Source organism: Sminthopsis crassicaudata, chromosome 6 (assembly GCF_048593235.1).
Source record: "Sminthopsis crassicaudata isolate SCR6 chromosome 6, ASM4859323v1, whole genome shotgun sequence".
Taxonomy (NCBI): Eukaryota; Metazoa; Chordata; class Mammalia; order Dasyuromorphia; family Dasyuridae; genus Sminthopsis; species Sminthopsis crassicaudata.
The window spans coordinates 52,210,639-52,224,129 of NC_133622.1; positions in this window are offsets into that span (position 1 = coordinate 52,210,639).

Below are 13,491 nucleotides of genomic sequence, written 5' to 3' on the forward strand. Positions count from 1 at the left end.
GGTAAAATGTCATGTTTTCTTGACATTGTGACATCTTCTTTCAGAAGATAATATAGGAAGTACCAATCAGTAACTATCAGATATGGGTAAAAATCAATTTCAACTGTTTTGGATTAACAATTTTTGTTACAAAGGAGAGAACCTTCATTTTGGGTTGGAGGGTTAGAATAAAATAAAATAATGTTTTAAAAATAGAAAGTATCAATAAAAACTTTTAAAAGAGGTTGTCTTATTTACATAGGACCTATCACAATATCAATGGGAATAATTACCAATCTGTATTTTGAAGTTGTTTTGTAAACAAAAGCATTTCCTCATGCCCATGTATGAAGATGAAATTGGGGATTCAGATAAACTACTTTGTGAAAGTGTTAAAAGAGAATATGTTGTTCTCTATTCAAAATATTCCCAAGGTGCAGGGAAAAGGTGTTGGAAGGCCTGTGACATCAGGGCATGAAAGTGAATTATATTTAAGTGAGGGAGGGCTGGGCAACATCATCTGCCTCACTTTCCCCCTCCAGAGCCATCTGGGTCCAATGGCCAGATATAGATCAGGATGGCTGGAGATGGTTCTGGCTGGACTTTTTAAAGCTATAGTCTTTAACAGCTCTCAGTCTGACTGAGGCAATACCCATTCAATGATTAAGGGTAGGTAAGAAATGAGAGAGAATGGCTTCTTTTACTTCCATGATGATAATAATAAATAATTATAATACTAGTAGTAATAACAATTACTATAATAATAATAACAAACCAAGGCGGGGAAGTCCCATAGATATTCTGGCCAAAACAAACTCCCAAAATATTGCTATTTGCATACACTCTGAGCCAATCAGGGCCCAAGCAATGAGAGCCAGAGTGATTTGGGTTTAAGGTATGGTCCTGGTCAATCTCAAGATATCTTGTGAGGTCTCTGATCAAAATTCACCTTCCTTTTGGGCAGAGAAAAACAAATTAAAAGTAAAAAGCCAGAAAAGTGAGTTAAAACAGTTAATTAATCTGACTTATCAAACTGGGTTGGTCAATTGGGATGAAACTCAAGGAAGAAAACAGGATGAAGAAATGTGTTCTCCCAGACTGGGAAAATAATTATCCTAAAGCTACAGTCTTGCATCATCCCTATCTTTTTTTGTTTAGAAGCTCCCATAGTGAAAACTGTGTGGAGAAGGTACTTTTCAAGCAGTAAAGAAAGACAGACCTTACACCTCTCTAGAGGGAGGAGAATTTTAGACAAAGCAATAGATAAGGTTTAATTAGAGTGATTAAGGAAGTATCTAATTAAAAGCTTAGTGAAAATAAGTTACTTGCCAAATCCTGTAGTCTCTCAGACAACTCTACTGAGCCAAGCTGAGGGAAGGCTCAGAATTCAGCAGAATGATAGACTGAAAGATTGAAATTACTTTGGAGAACATCTAGTTCATTGGTTCTTCAACTGAGATCCAAGAATGTGTTTTCACACATTCACACATTTTCACACAATTTGACAATTGCATTTTAATATAGTGTTTTTTATATATTCATATATATTTTATTTAACATTTAAAACATAGGGATCCATGGGCTTTACTGATCTAACAAAAGAGTCCATGATATACAGAAAAGGTGAAAAAAATCTATTTTAGTCTAAATCCCCCTTTTTTACACATGGAGAAACTGAGGCAAGATGATTAAGCAATTGAATAATTGATCCTATATTATTAATTTAATCATATATTAAGATCCATGTAGTCTGTTTATGCCTACAGTATTCTTTCTCCTATATTATATTACATCCAGTTGCATTTAGCAAGTGCACACAAGTTTAAAAAACTAATAAAACATCTTAATTAGGATGTAGAGCTTTTGTCTTGCTGATTCAAATGCAATTTTCACATTTACCTATTTCATCTAACTTATTATTTGATTCACAATATTTGAAGAACATCATTACTATAAATAAGCAATCTAACATATTAAGTCGAGATCTTTTTCAGTTACAGTTGCTGTAGACAAGGTTCCTTCTATATCAAGTTCTGTAAGTGGAGTCATAGGTTGATGATGTTGATTTTTTAGCAATAATGCAAATATAATAATATGATAATGACAACTAAAATTCATACAGTACTTCAGCACAGTGCTTGGTACATAGTGTCAAGTTCTGAAATCAATCAAAGCCATAAGTTGAGGAATAAAACATCTTTAAGTGTTATAATACCCAGGGGATTTCCAGTGGATTTTCCCAATGTAAGAAATCCATGAAGACATTTTTTTAATAGATTTAGGAGAAGAGGGGAAGAGATAGGAGGAAGAGGTAACATGAGGTTCCAAGGTCTACTAATGAAATTGCAACTCCCCTCAGCAATCATTTCATTCTGACTTTTTTTGCCTTTCATGACATGAATTCCAGTGGAAGGGGACAAGGATTTGGCTTAGCTCAATCTTGAGACAGGTTTCCTCACAAGACAAAATCTTAGAATGGAATTTAGGGTCTGATACAAGTCAACCTAATTGATGCTATCTTTCTACGGGATGTTACTGAAATTCTGACATTACTAGGATCATTCAGGAAGTAGCAGTAACATTTGGGATTTACAATTTCTGTCCTTATATTATCAATTTTTTGTCAACATTTAGTGTTATATAAATACTTGTTGTTATCATCATCATCATCATTAAGCACTTTTGTCCCAAGAATACTGTGAAGAAGTAGCCACAAAAATTCAGCAACAGCTTCATCAATAAGGTCGGAGATTTTCTTCTAAATTTGTCTCCTTTTTTTGAAAAATCACTAATGTCAGGAAATTACCAAATATAGTTTATCTAGATATTATCATATTTATTATTTTAAAGTATAAAATAAAGTATCATACGCTATTCTTTTTTTCACACACAATTCATATGAAAAATAAGAGTAGATTTTGACTAGTTGATGATTGGACTTAAAAACAAATCATTAATGTTTTGATTTCAGTTCTGAAGTCAGTTTCAAGTTTGATGGAACCAGGGATCTGTTCTTGCTTCCATACCAGCTAGTAATCTCATCAGGGACTTAGATGTAAGAGACCTGCTTACTCATGCCTCTGAACTCTACTTGTCAGATCATATCTGGAGTGTTCTGTTCTGTTCTGGGTCTCTCAGGAAATCAAAGACATCAGTAAGCTGGAGAGCAAAAATAGTCAACCAGAATGAATGTCTCCTACACAAACTCATGAAGAGCACTTGAAAGTTGTCAGTTGAAGGTTACCAATAAAGTACAGTTAAAGTAAATGAAGCTGTTTAGCTTAGAGAAGACTTAAAGTGCTATGGCAGCTATCTCAGTAGTTGAAAGCCTTTAAGGTAAAATAAAGATTACATTTCTTCCATTTTGTATCACTCCAGAATTATAAGCAAGGATGAAAGTTGCAAAAAGGTTCCTCCCCACTTGCTCCTTAACCTCCCATGACTATAATATTACTCATATCCAACCACTTGATATCAATTAGTTTTTATAAGAAGCATATTTATTTTGCAGACATAACAAAAAGTAAAGTAAAACTTTTTTTTTTCCCCAACACTTCAGTGACTCCCAAACCAACTATGTCTCTAAAGAAAGTGGATTCAGAATGAATGCAATTTTGACATTTCTAATGGTTCTGGCAAGTTTATGCCTGATTATGGCATCTCTACTATGTAGCTTCTTATCTCAGCCACTGTACCCACTTTACAGGGTTATAGTCTAGATGGTGCTTTTCTAGTTGATTGCTAAATATTTTATGCAAAATAAAATAAAAAAAGCATTGCTTAAATCAAGTTACAATGCATCTGTATCTGCCAGGACTGTCACTTTATGTAAACTCAGAATTTATTCATTTCCCATCACTGTCATATTCAAAAAAGAAGAAGAAAAGAAAACAGACAAAAACACATTTGGAATAAGCACTCCTATTTTTAAAATAATTATATGTATCTTTTTCGTCAGAATGGAAAATATAAGCGCAGATGTCCCTGAATCTTTTTCATGATTTCTGTAACTGCTTTTTACCATAAATATATTAAAAGTCAATGTTTTTGTCTTACTTTGGAAACAATGTTTAATAAAACACTACATTTGCATTTGACTAGAATTTTCAAAGAAATAAAATAGTCCAGTTTACAGCAGATAGGGTAGGTTAGAATTTTCATTTAGATTGAGCTTTTCTATGTATTTCATTTTTAAAAAAATAATTTTTCTTAATGATATGTTAATCGATTTCCTCATTTGGAAAACCAGAATGATGATATTTGACATCAATCTATTTCAAAGGGGTATGATAAAGTACAAAATCTTAATTGTTACTTTATAAATCTACTGCTTCTTGAAAACATTTCCATACACTTTTTTTTTTTTTTTTTTTTACTGTTTGGCCTGACTCATATCTGTGGGTGGACTAAAATATTTACCCATTCAGAATAAGTTGAGGAGCACCATAAAGCCTTTCTACAGTGATGGGAAATCCCCCAATCTCCCAATCTACCCATATCTTGCTCACTATTCTTTCAGCAGCCTAGCCATTAAGCCACATCTGCTACCTCCACAAATCACCATTTTAGTCTGGGAACTCTGACCCTGGTCCTTGTCTTGGACAGAAAAGCTTTTATCTTATTATTCCTAGAACTGGTTCTGTGACTTCTTAGCTCTTCACTCAGCTGCTGCCTTGGGCATACTCAGCCTCCTTTTGAAATTTCTTTAGTGTCTCCTCTTTAAACTGTAAGCTTCGTGAAGGCAGACAGCTTGTTTTTGTATCCCCATTGCTTAGAACAGTGCTTGAAACTTAGTAAGAATTTAAATCTCTGTCTCTCTGTCACTATCACTATCACTGTCTCTTTTTTTTCTCTCTCTCTATACTGTCTCTCTGCCTCTATCTCTCTTTCTGTCTTGCTTTTTCTGTCTCTCTGTCCTTGTCTCTGTCTCTTTTTTCTGCCTGTCCCTCTATCTCTTTGTTCTTGTCTCTTTCTCTGTTTCTATCTCTTTCTCATTATCTCTTTTTCTCTGGCTAACTATCTCTCTCCCTTGTCTCTGTCTATCTGTCTGTCTCCTCCCTCCTCCCCCCCCCCCCCCTCTGTGTCTCTCTCTGTCTCTCTCTCTTCCTCCTTCCCTCCTTTTTTCCCTCCCTCCCTACTGGAAAAGGATGATATGCCTTAGTGGTAGCTTTGTTTTTTTGTCTCATTTTCCTAACTCCACATTCAACTCAAAATCACTTAGAACTCTTCTAATCTAAAACACTCATTTTATACAAGAAAAAACTGAGCTTGAGAGAGGCCATTAATCATAAACCTTGAATTTAAAAAGGTCTTAAAATTCATCTAATATAAATCTTGTATTTTGTAAATAAGGCCTAGAAAGATAAAGACCCTTTCTCAAGGTCACTTAGGTAGTTCGTGATTGAGCATAGAATCAAACCCAGGCCAACTGATCACAAAATCAATCTTTGCCACTTATTGAAGAGGGGAACCCGAAACTCTGAAAATCCTTGAAGGAAAAAAATCTTCACGAAACATGAAAGGATGAAACAGTTTCATCCTTGTTATCTGGGTGGGGTTGGCTCAGTACTGAAACTCATTGAATTCAATTCAAATTCTAATGGGCTCCCTTTAGCTAAGTCCCTCATTATATAAAGAGTCAAACTAAAATCTTCTCTTTGCAGAGGTTCCAAATATGCCAAGCTCCATGCTTGGCATGTCAAGGGCCTCTGCCCACTGGAATACTCTTTCCAGTGCCATCCTCTGTTTACCCTCACCTATTTCCCTAAACAGACTTTATGCCTCTCTGTCAAGATTTCTATCCTTATTTCTATTCCCCAAAATAAACCCTTTTATCAATCTAAGTTTTTGGGCCTGTAAATTCCTTTGCAAAGAACCTCTGCACTGCCAGAAGGAAGTACCCAAAACTTTCTACCCTTGTGCTGAATCCCAAGGAGTTGCAGGGAAGCCAAACCTCTGTATTTGGTTCCCTGGACTCTGAACCTGCCACTAGACCTTATCATTTAACTCCTTGACCACCAGAAACCCTATTTTAATTTGGTTCCCTAAATCTAAACCTCATCATTATGAGACTCTTACTCCAACTTCTCACCCTTGCATCCTGATTCCCACTTTTTTCAACCTTTCTTGAAATGCCAAGTCCACTTTTGCCAATCCCCAATTTGTCTCAAATTCCAATCATTCTTTCTTCTGATTCTTTCAACTGGCAGCATCAAGGAGAAAGCATGAGAAATTTGAAAGTTAAGAGAAACTGGAAAGGGTAAGAGTAAGAGAGAGACAGGGTGGGGAGAGGGAGAGAGAAAGAGATAGACAGAGAGACAGAGACAAAGAGAGATGAGAGATGAGAGATGAGAGATGAGAGATGAGAGAGAGAGAAAGAGAGAGAGAGAGAGAGAGAGAGAGAGAGAGAGAGAGAGAGAGAGAGAGAGAGAGAGCAGAGAGTTTAAGAACCTAGTATGTTTCAGATTCTGTGCTTTACAAATATTATCCCATTTGATCTTAAAAATAACTGTGTCAGGTAGGGGCTATTGTGATACCCCATATTACACTTAAAAAAAAAAAACTGAGTCAGACAAAAATTAAGTGACTTCCTGATTTCAGGTCCAGCATTCAATCTACTCTACTACCTTGATACCTCTGGGGAAGAATTTCAGCCAGCATTCTGCTACACTGCTTCAGCAGAAAAGAGCTCAGAAATCATTATATTCCAGAATGTTAATAATGAATAGGTCTACCTATGGGGAAATGAGGAAATTATTGGAATATCAAGAATTTTATAATTGTAGATTTTTTGATGTGGACAGGGTAGACCTACCATTTCACTGAAATAAGAAACTCCCAGCACTAACCCTATGCAATTCTTCTGTAATTCATAATCTTGGGAAGCTGTGTGGAGTCACCAAAAGGTTAAGCCACTTTCCCTTGGTCCACAGCTTGTATGCTTTAAGACATATCAACCAAACCCAGTTCTTCCTCACTTCACAGTGAGCTTTCTATTGGTCGACCTCTACCTGTATGTAGTATATATGTGTCATGCCCCAGTCACAAGAGGAGTCTGCCATGAATGAAACCCATTTTCTTTCTTTTTTTTCAAAGATATTTGCTTGTTTCTTTTTTAATTTAAAAAATTATTATTATAATATATAATGTGCTATTATATATTATATATAATATTTTCCTTTTTTTCAAATACATACAAAGATAGTTTTCAACATTCACCTTTGCAAAACCTGGTGTTCCAAATTTTTCTCTATCTTCTTCCTCTTTCTCCCTCCCTAACACAACAAGCAATCCATTACATGTGCAATTCTTCTAAACCTATTTCCATATTCATCATGATGAGTAAGAAAAATCAGATCAAAAGGGGAAAAAAAAAAAAAAAGCAAAAAAACTAGCAAACCTACAGCACCAACCAGGAAAAACAAAAAAGGTGAGGATATTGTGCTTTGATCTACACTCATTCTCCATAGTTCTATATCTCTGGATGTGGATGGCACTTTCTATCATAAGACTATTAGAATTGCCTTGAATCACTTCATTGTTGAAAAGAGCCAAGTCCATCACAGTTGATCATCACATAATCTTGTTGTTGTTCTTATGTTCAATGTTCTCTTGGTTCTGCTCATATGAAGTCTATTTTCTTTTCTTTCTTTTTTTTTTTTTTTTTAGGTCTATTTTAAAAAAAAAGGGTGAGAAGAATCAGACATCTACATTAGGTATAGAAAAGCAATGTCAATTCTAGAAAACTCAGCTAACATAGGGAGGGCAAAGCCATCCTACGTCTTTATTCTATTTCACTTTACTTCACTCTTCCAGTCTATCTCAACAGTCTAATCCAGCTTCACATCATTGCTGTTTAGAATGCTGTTATATTCCCTTCCAAGCATTAGTTAATAATGGGAGAGAACAAAATTCTCAAACCTTTCTTTAAGCTTCAAAGAACATTATCAGACATTGCACTCTTGGATATGAGCTGGTCTTTACTTAAGTCTATCTTGCCTACTAGTTTAATGAATTAGCTTCTATAATAACCTATCTTGAAAATCCTTTGAATTTTCCTTTAAATACAGCACAGGGAAAGAAAATTAGAGAATTTAAATGTAGGTGAAATGTGCATACAAAGTACTTTCCTAAAAATAAAATTTGATATGCAATGTTCAACCAGGAGAAATAGTTCTCCTGGTTGAACATTGCATATCAAATTTTAGATTTTTTTTTTTAGATGTTCAGTTCAACTTAAAAAAAATTAATTACTAAAACCAATGAAGTAATTCTAATTCATTCCAAATGAAAGTCTATCCAGCCCTGCAAGATATTTTAAAATATACCTGGCAAACTTTAAAATTCTTATATTTAAAATCAATATGATATCACTCTTCTGGATTGCTTTCAATTTTAGAAAATATTATGATTATTTTCTGTAACCAGGAACGCTATCATCATGAAACCTTGAATGAACCCTTTGTAAACTAAATGTCAAACCTGATTGTCTTTATTCCGTCTTAATTCATCTTCACCTTTCAGTTACATTTCACACAGTGGAAGATATCTCTTCCTGAATATTTTTCCCTTTTGTGACTCTAGTTTCTCTGAGTTATTCTCCACTTCTTTGCCTGCTTTTCTTCAATCTTCTTTGATGGTTCTTCAGCCATATCTTGTCTCATTATTATTAGGTTTCCTCAAAATTCTCTCCTGTCTTCCCCACATTCTTTCTTTCTCAGTAATTTCCCTGGTTCTCATATGTTTAAATAGTATCTCTACTCAGATGACTTCTAGATTCAAATTGCAACTCCTCAAAGTTTCTAACTTACATTTCCATTGTCATTTGGGTTTTGAAATAGGACGTCCCAGAGATATCTTAAAGTCTTTATGAACTCTCACCAAAATCCTACCCTCTTTCCAAGTTATCTATTTCTATTGAAAACATAATGTTCTTTCTAGTATTTCAGATTAGTATTATGCTATACTCCTCACTGTCTCTTACCTTATATATCATCAATCTATGAGCAAATCTTAGCATTTCTCTCTTTATGACATCAAAGCCTTTTCATTAACATAACTACCACCTCAATCCAATCTCTTGGCAAGTCTTATTTAGATTATTTAAGCAGCCTCCTTACTTTTCTGCAAACCTCCCTTGATTTCATTCCATCTTTCTTTATACAACTACTGCCAACGTGATTTTCCTAAGAGCACAACTGAACATAGAAGTAGTGTTCTACTGTATCCTCTCTTATAGCTCCCTATTGCTAATACAATAACATAAAAATCTTTGTCTTTAGCTTTACAACATGAACCTAAACCATCTCTTCAGCCCCCACATTACTTCCATATGCACAAAGTACTTTGTATGCATATTTTATCACCATTTAAATTCTCTAATTTTCTTTCCCTGTGCTTAATTTAAAGGAAAATTCAAAGGATTTCAAGATAGGTTATTATAGAAGGTAATTCATTAAACTAGTAGTTTCACAATGTGATCCAGAAAAACTTACTGGTCTTTTCTCTGTTCCTCATCACAGTGTACTCTATCTTTTGCCATTGTTACTTTGAAATGATTCCTAAAATTCCTAGAATAGATTTTCTCCTTATATCCTTTTCATGTAATTGCTCCTGAATTAATTGTTATATATAAAAAGAAATATATCTATATCTTCATCCTTCTTTCTCTTGTTTCTTTCTTTCCTTCGTTCCTTCCTTCCTTCCTTCCTTCCTTCCTTCCTTCCTTCCTTCCTTCCTTCCTTCCTTCCTTCTTTCCTTCCTTCCTTCCTTCCTTCTTTCTTCCTTTCTTGTTTCTTTCTATCCATTAATTTTCTATCTTTTTCTTTCTTTTCTTTCTTTCTTTCTTTTTCTTCCTTCCTTCCTTTCTATTTATCCCTCTATTTTTCTCTTTCTCCTTTCTTTTTTCTTTCTTTCCATCAATTGATTTATCTTCTAATATGCAGCTGTTTCAGTGAATGTGTGTACACACCTGCAAATATGCTCATGTATATTCATATATTACATATATATATATATACATATATATATTCATTCTAATGGGATAGGTTTTACATGTTTTACATCATGTATACACACACACATGTACATACCCAGATAAGTGACTCAGTGGTTATTAAAGCTCTGGGTTTGGAGACAGCAAGACCTGAGTTTAAATCTATCCTTGAATACTTAGTAGCTGTATGGACTTGTGTAAATCACTAAAATTCAGGTTGCCTCCATTTCTTCAGCTATAATTTGGGGATGATAATTTGACTTTCCAGGGTTGTTGTGAGAGTGAAATGAAATAAAATTTTTGAAGCACTTAGTGCAGTCCATGGTGTATAAAAACTATTTAATAAATGCTTATCTCTTTTCCTTATATATATTTGTTTCCTCCCTATTTGAATGTGAGTTCATGTGGATCCTCTTTTGTTTCTCCAGGATCTAAAGTGAATTTTTTTGATATTCAAAAGTCTACATAAACTGGCTGCCTTCTCCCTTTCTATTCTTTGTATATTTTACTTATTTACCCTTATGTATTGACATCCAATGACATTGAACTCTTTTTTGTTCCTTGTCCCCTGTTGCTTGATTGTAGAAATTTTCACTGGCTGTTTCTCATGCCTGGAACGTCCCATGCTTAGCACAATGCCTGGCTCATAGTAGGCACTCAGTAAAAGTTTATTGGCTGATATATTGTATCCTCAGGTATTAAGCCATGAGGATACAATACAGCCAATAAGCTTAATACATTGGCTGGCACTTAAATGTTCATTGATTGGCTGATTTAGTTACCTTCATGTTATAGAGATACTGTACTGTGATATACAATACAAAAAAAGAAACTATTTTTAATTCTCAAATTAGAATTAAATCACAAAAGTTTTCATCAAATTTTCTTTTAAATTAATTAGTAGATACTTAATACTAAGAGTTTAAAAAAATGGGATCATATGGGAATGAGAATTGGTTTATGCATATACCATCACAATAGTTATAGAACAAACACATGTGGTCTTCCAGTGGATAATGAAAGTGATATAGTTGTAGACCAATTAAGAAGAACTAAGTATATTTGATGGTTACAGTGGACCAATGAAAGGGCCAAGCTCTAAATTTTCTTCTTCCCATTCTTTTAGACCACAGAAAAGATTAATTAAAAATCCAGAATCCATAGAAGAAACTACAAAAGACAGGTAACTTACCCACACACACACATAGGTATGTGTGTGCTTGTGTGTGTGATTTGTTTCGGCTATCTTGTCTTATGCTAATTAAATGTCCAAACCCTTGTTCCTATGTGAGATTAGAATATCAGCACTAGTTCAACTATTTTTAGCCATACCATGTTTATTACTTATGTAAATTTAGTTAATTACACACTAACTCTGTTATCTTATTTATTGCATTTCAATTAGTATCCTCTTAATAGTCACTAGTGCTTTAATTAACTCACTAGAACAAGAGGTGTCTTGTTAAATGTAAATTAAATAGAATTAAATAGAGGATAGATTGCAAGTGGTAGATTTACTGCTAATGGTATAGGAGAATAGTTACTAGAAGGTCTAAATGTGTTTCATACCATCTGCCTCAATCTTGAGGCAGAGCGAAAAAAGAATACATTTCCCTCTGAATTATTTTTTAATGCAGAGATGGGCACAAATCCCAACAGGTATGAGGAGCATGATACTAACCACCATAACACCTCTCCCCACCTCAGTAGATAGTAAAACATGATATAGAACTGTGGCGAGTTTTTTCAGAGTCTTCCAAGTAAAATAAAAATAAAACCACCTAAATCACCCTAAAGCATATTGTTCTTTATAAAATCAAAGTTTGAAAGCCTAAAAAGAGTTCATGGTCACTGATTTATTTTGCTAGAGAACAACTGAGATTTTCCCTCTGTATTCCCTTGTGACCTAACAAGGAAATTAATTAGCAGGGCACCACAGCTATGAACATATCATAACCGAGGGCAGTTATGTCTGATTCCAAAGCCCAGTTTTGCTACCACGAATGGTTCTCTTATAACAATTTTGACTCTCAGAGGTAAAATAATAATGGAACTTATATAGAAAACATATCTACTTTCATTTACTAGCAAGCTTTATTCCTTATAAAAGCACTGAGTGAGCCTTCCTTGATCCTATTTGTCTTATAAAACTGATATTTACTGTCACTAAACACTATTGTAGAAAAAGATAAACTGGGGATTAGTACATGTTTCTCCAATATTTGTTCCCAATTTAGTTTGTAACCTTGTCTACGGTAGAGGAGAAATGTTTTAAAATCCATCATTCCAAGCTTATAGTTTTCATTTTATTTACATCATGTGTTAGATAATCAATTTCACACAAATCGTGATATTCAACAAATCAGAAAAACAAATTAAATTATTTCTTTTTAATTTACAAGCTAAAAACAAAATAATGAATCTTGATGGGAGAGAGGGTTAGAGCTGTAATTTCTATCTTTGTATGGCACTTCCAGTATGGGAAAGCCCAGGCTCAATAGAGGTCAGCTATTCTTTTGTAATTTGTAATCTTAGATTGTTACCTAACAGCATTGAACAGTTTAAATGGATTATTCATGGCCAGGTAGCCAGAATGAATTAGAAATCATGCTTGAGACCAATTATTTCTCTTTCTTCGTTTCAATCCGTAGTTTGGAGAGCCAGCAATGAGATTTTCCTGAGGTTTTGACCTGAGGATGTCAATTCCATACTTAATAAACTTCTTTGGCTCTAAACTTTCTATTTTACATTTGAAGTTATCCATAACCTTTCTGCATTTTTAGTCTGCTCCAGGTATTCTATCATCCAGCTTTGCCACTGTATTTGCTATTCTTGATATACAATGCTCCACCTCTTGTTTCTGTACCTCTTTGATAGTTGTCTCCTAACCTGAGACACATCCTAGAAACATCCTCCTCCAGCTCCTCCTCTTTTTATCTTCTTTTTTCATTTTCTCTTCTTCTTCCTTCTCCTCCTTTTCCTCTTCTTTTTATCATCATCCTCATCATATCATCTTCATCATCATCACCATTATCACCATCCTCATCCTCATTTATATAGTCCTTTGAGGTTTGCAAATAACTTTTAAAATATCAATTTTAATCTTGTAATAACTCCAACAAATAGTATTGCCATTATTCTAGCACTCTCCACTGTGTCAATTAAGCCCCATTACCTCCATCTTTTTATTCACTGGTTTCTTTTAAGATTTAGATAGAGCTGAATTTATATGAAATCTTTGCTTGTCCCAAGTTGTTACTGTGTTACTGTCCTTCCTCATTCATTATTTTATTCATATTGTCCATATGCTATACATAATACTACAAATAAAAGCTAAATGAAAATGAAACCCACTAATGTTTAAAGTTTGCAAAATGTTTTCCTTATGTCATTCTTCTGGACTTCACAATACAATGAAAAGTGTGGTCATTATTAGTCTCATTTGCATAGGGAAGGAAAGTGATGCCAAAAAAGGTTAAGCAATTTGTTTAAGTTCTGAAACCTTGTCTCTGAGGCAG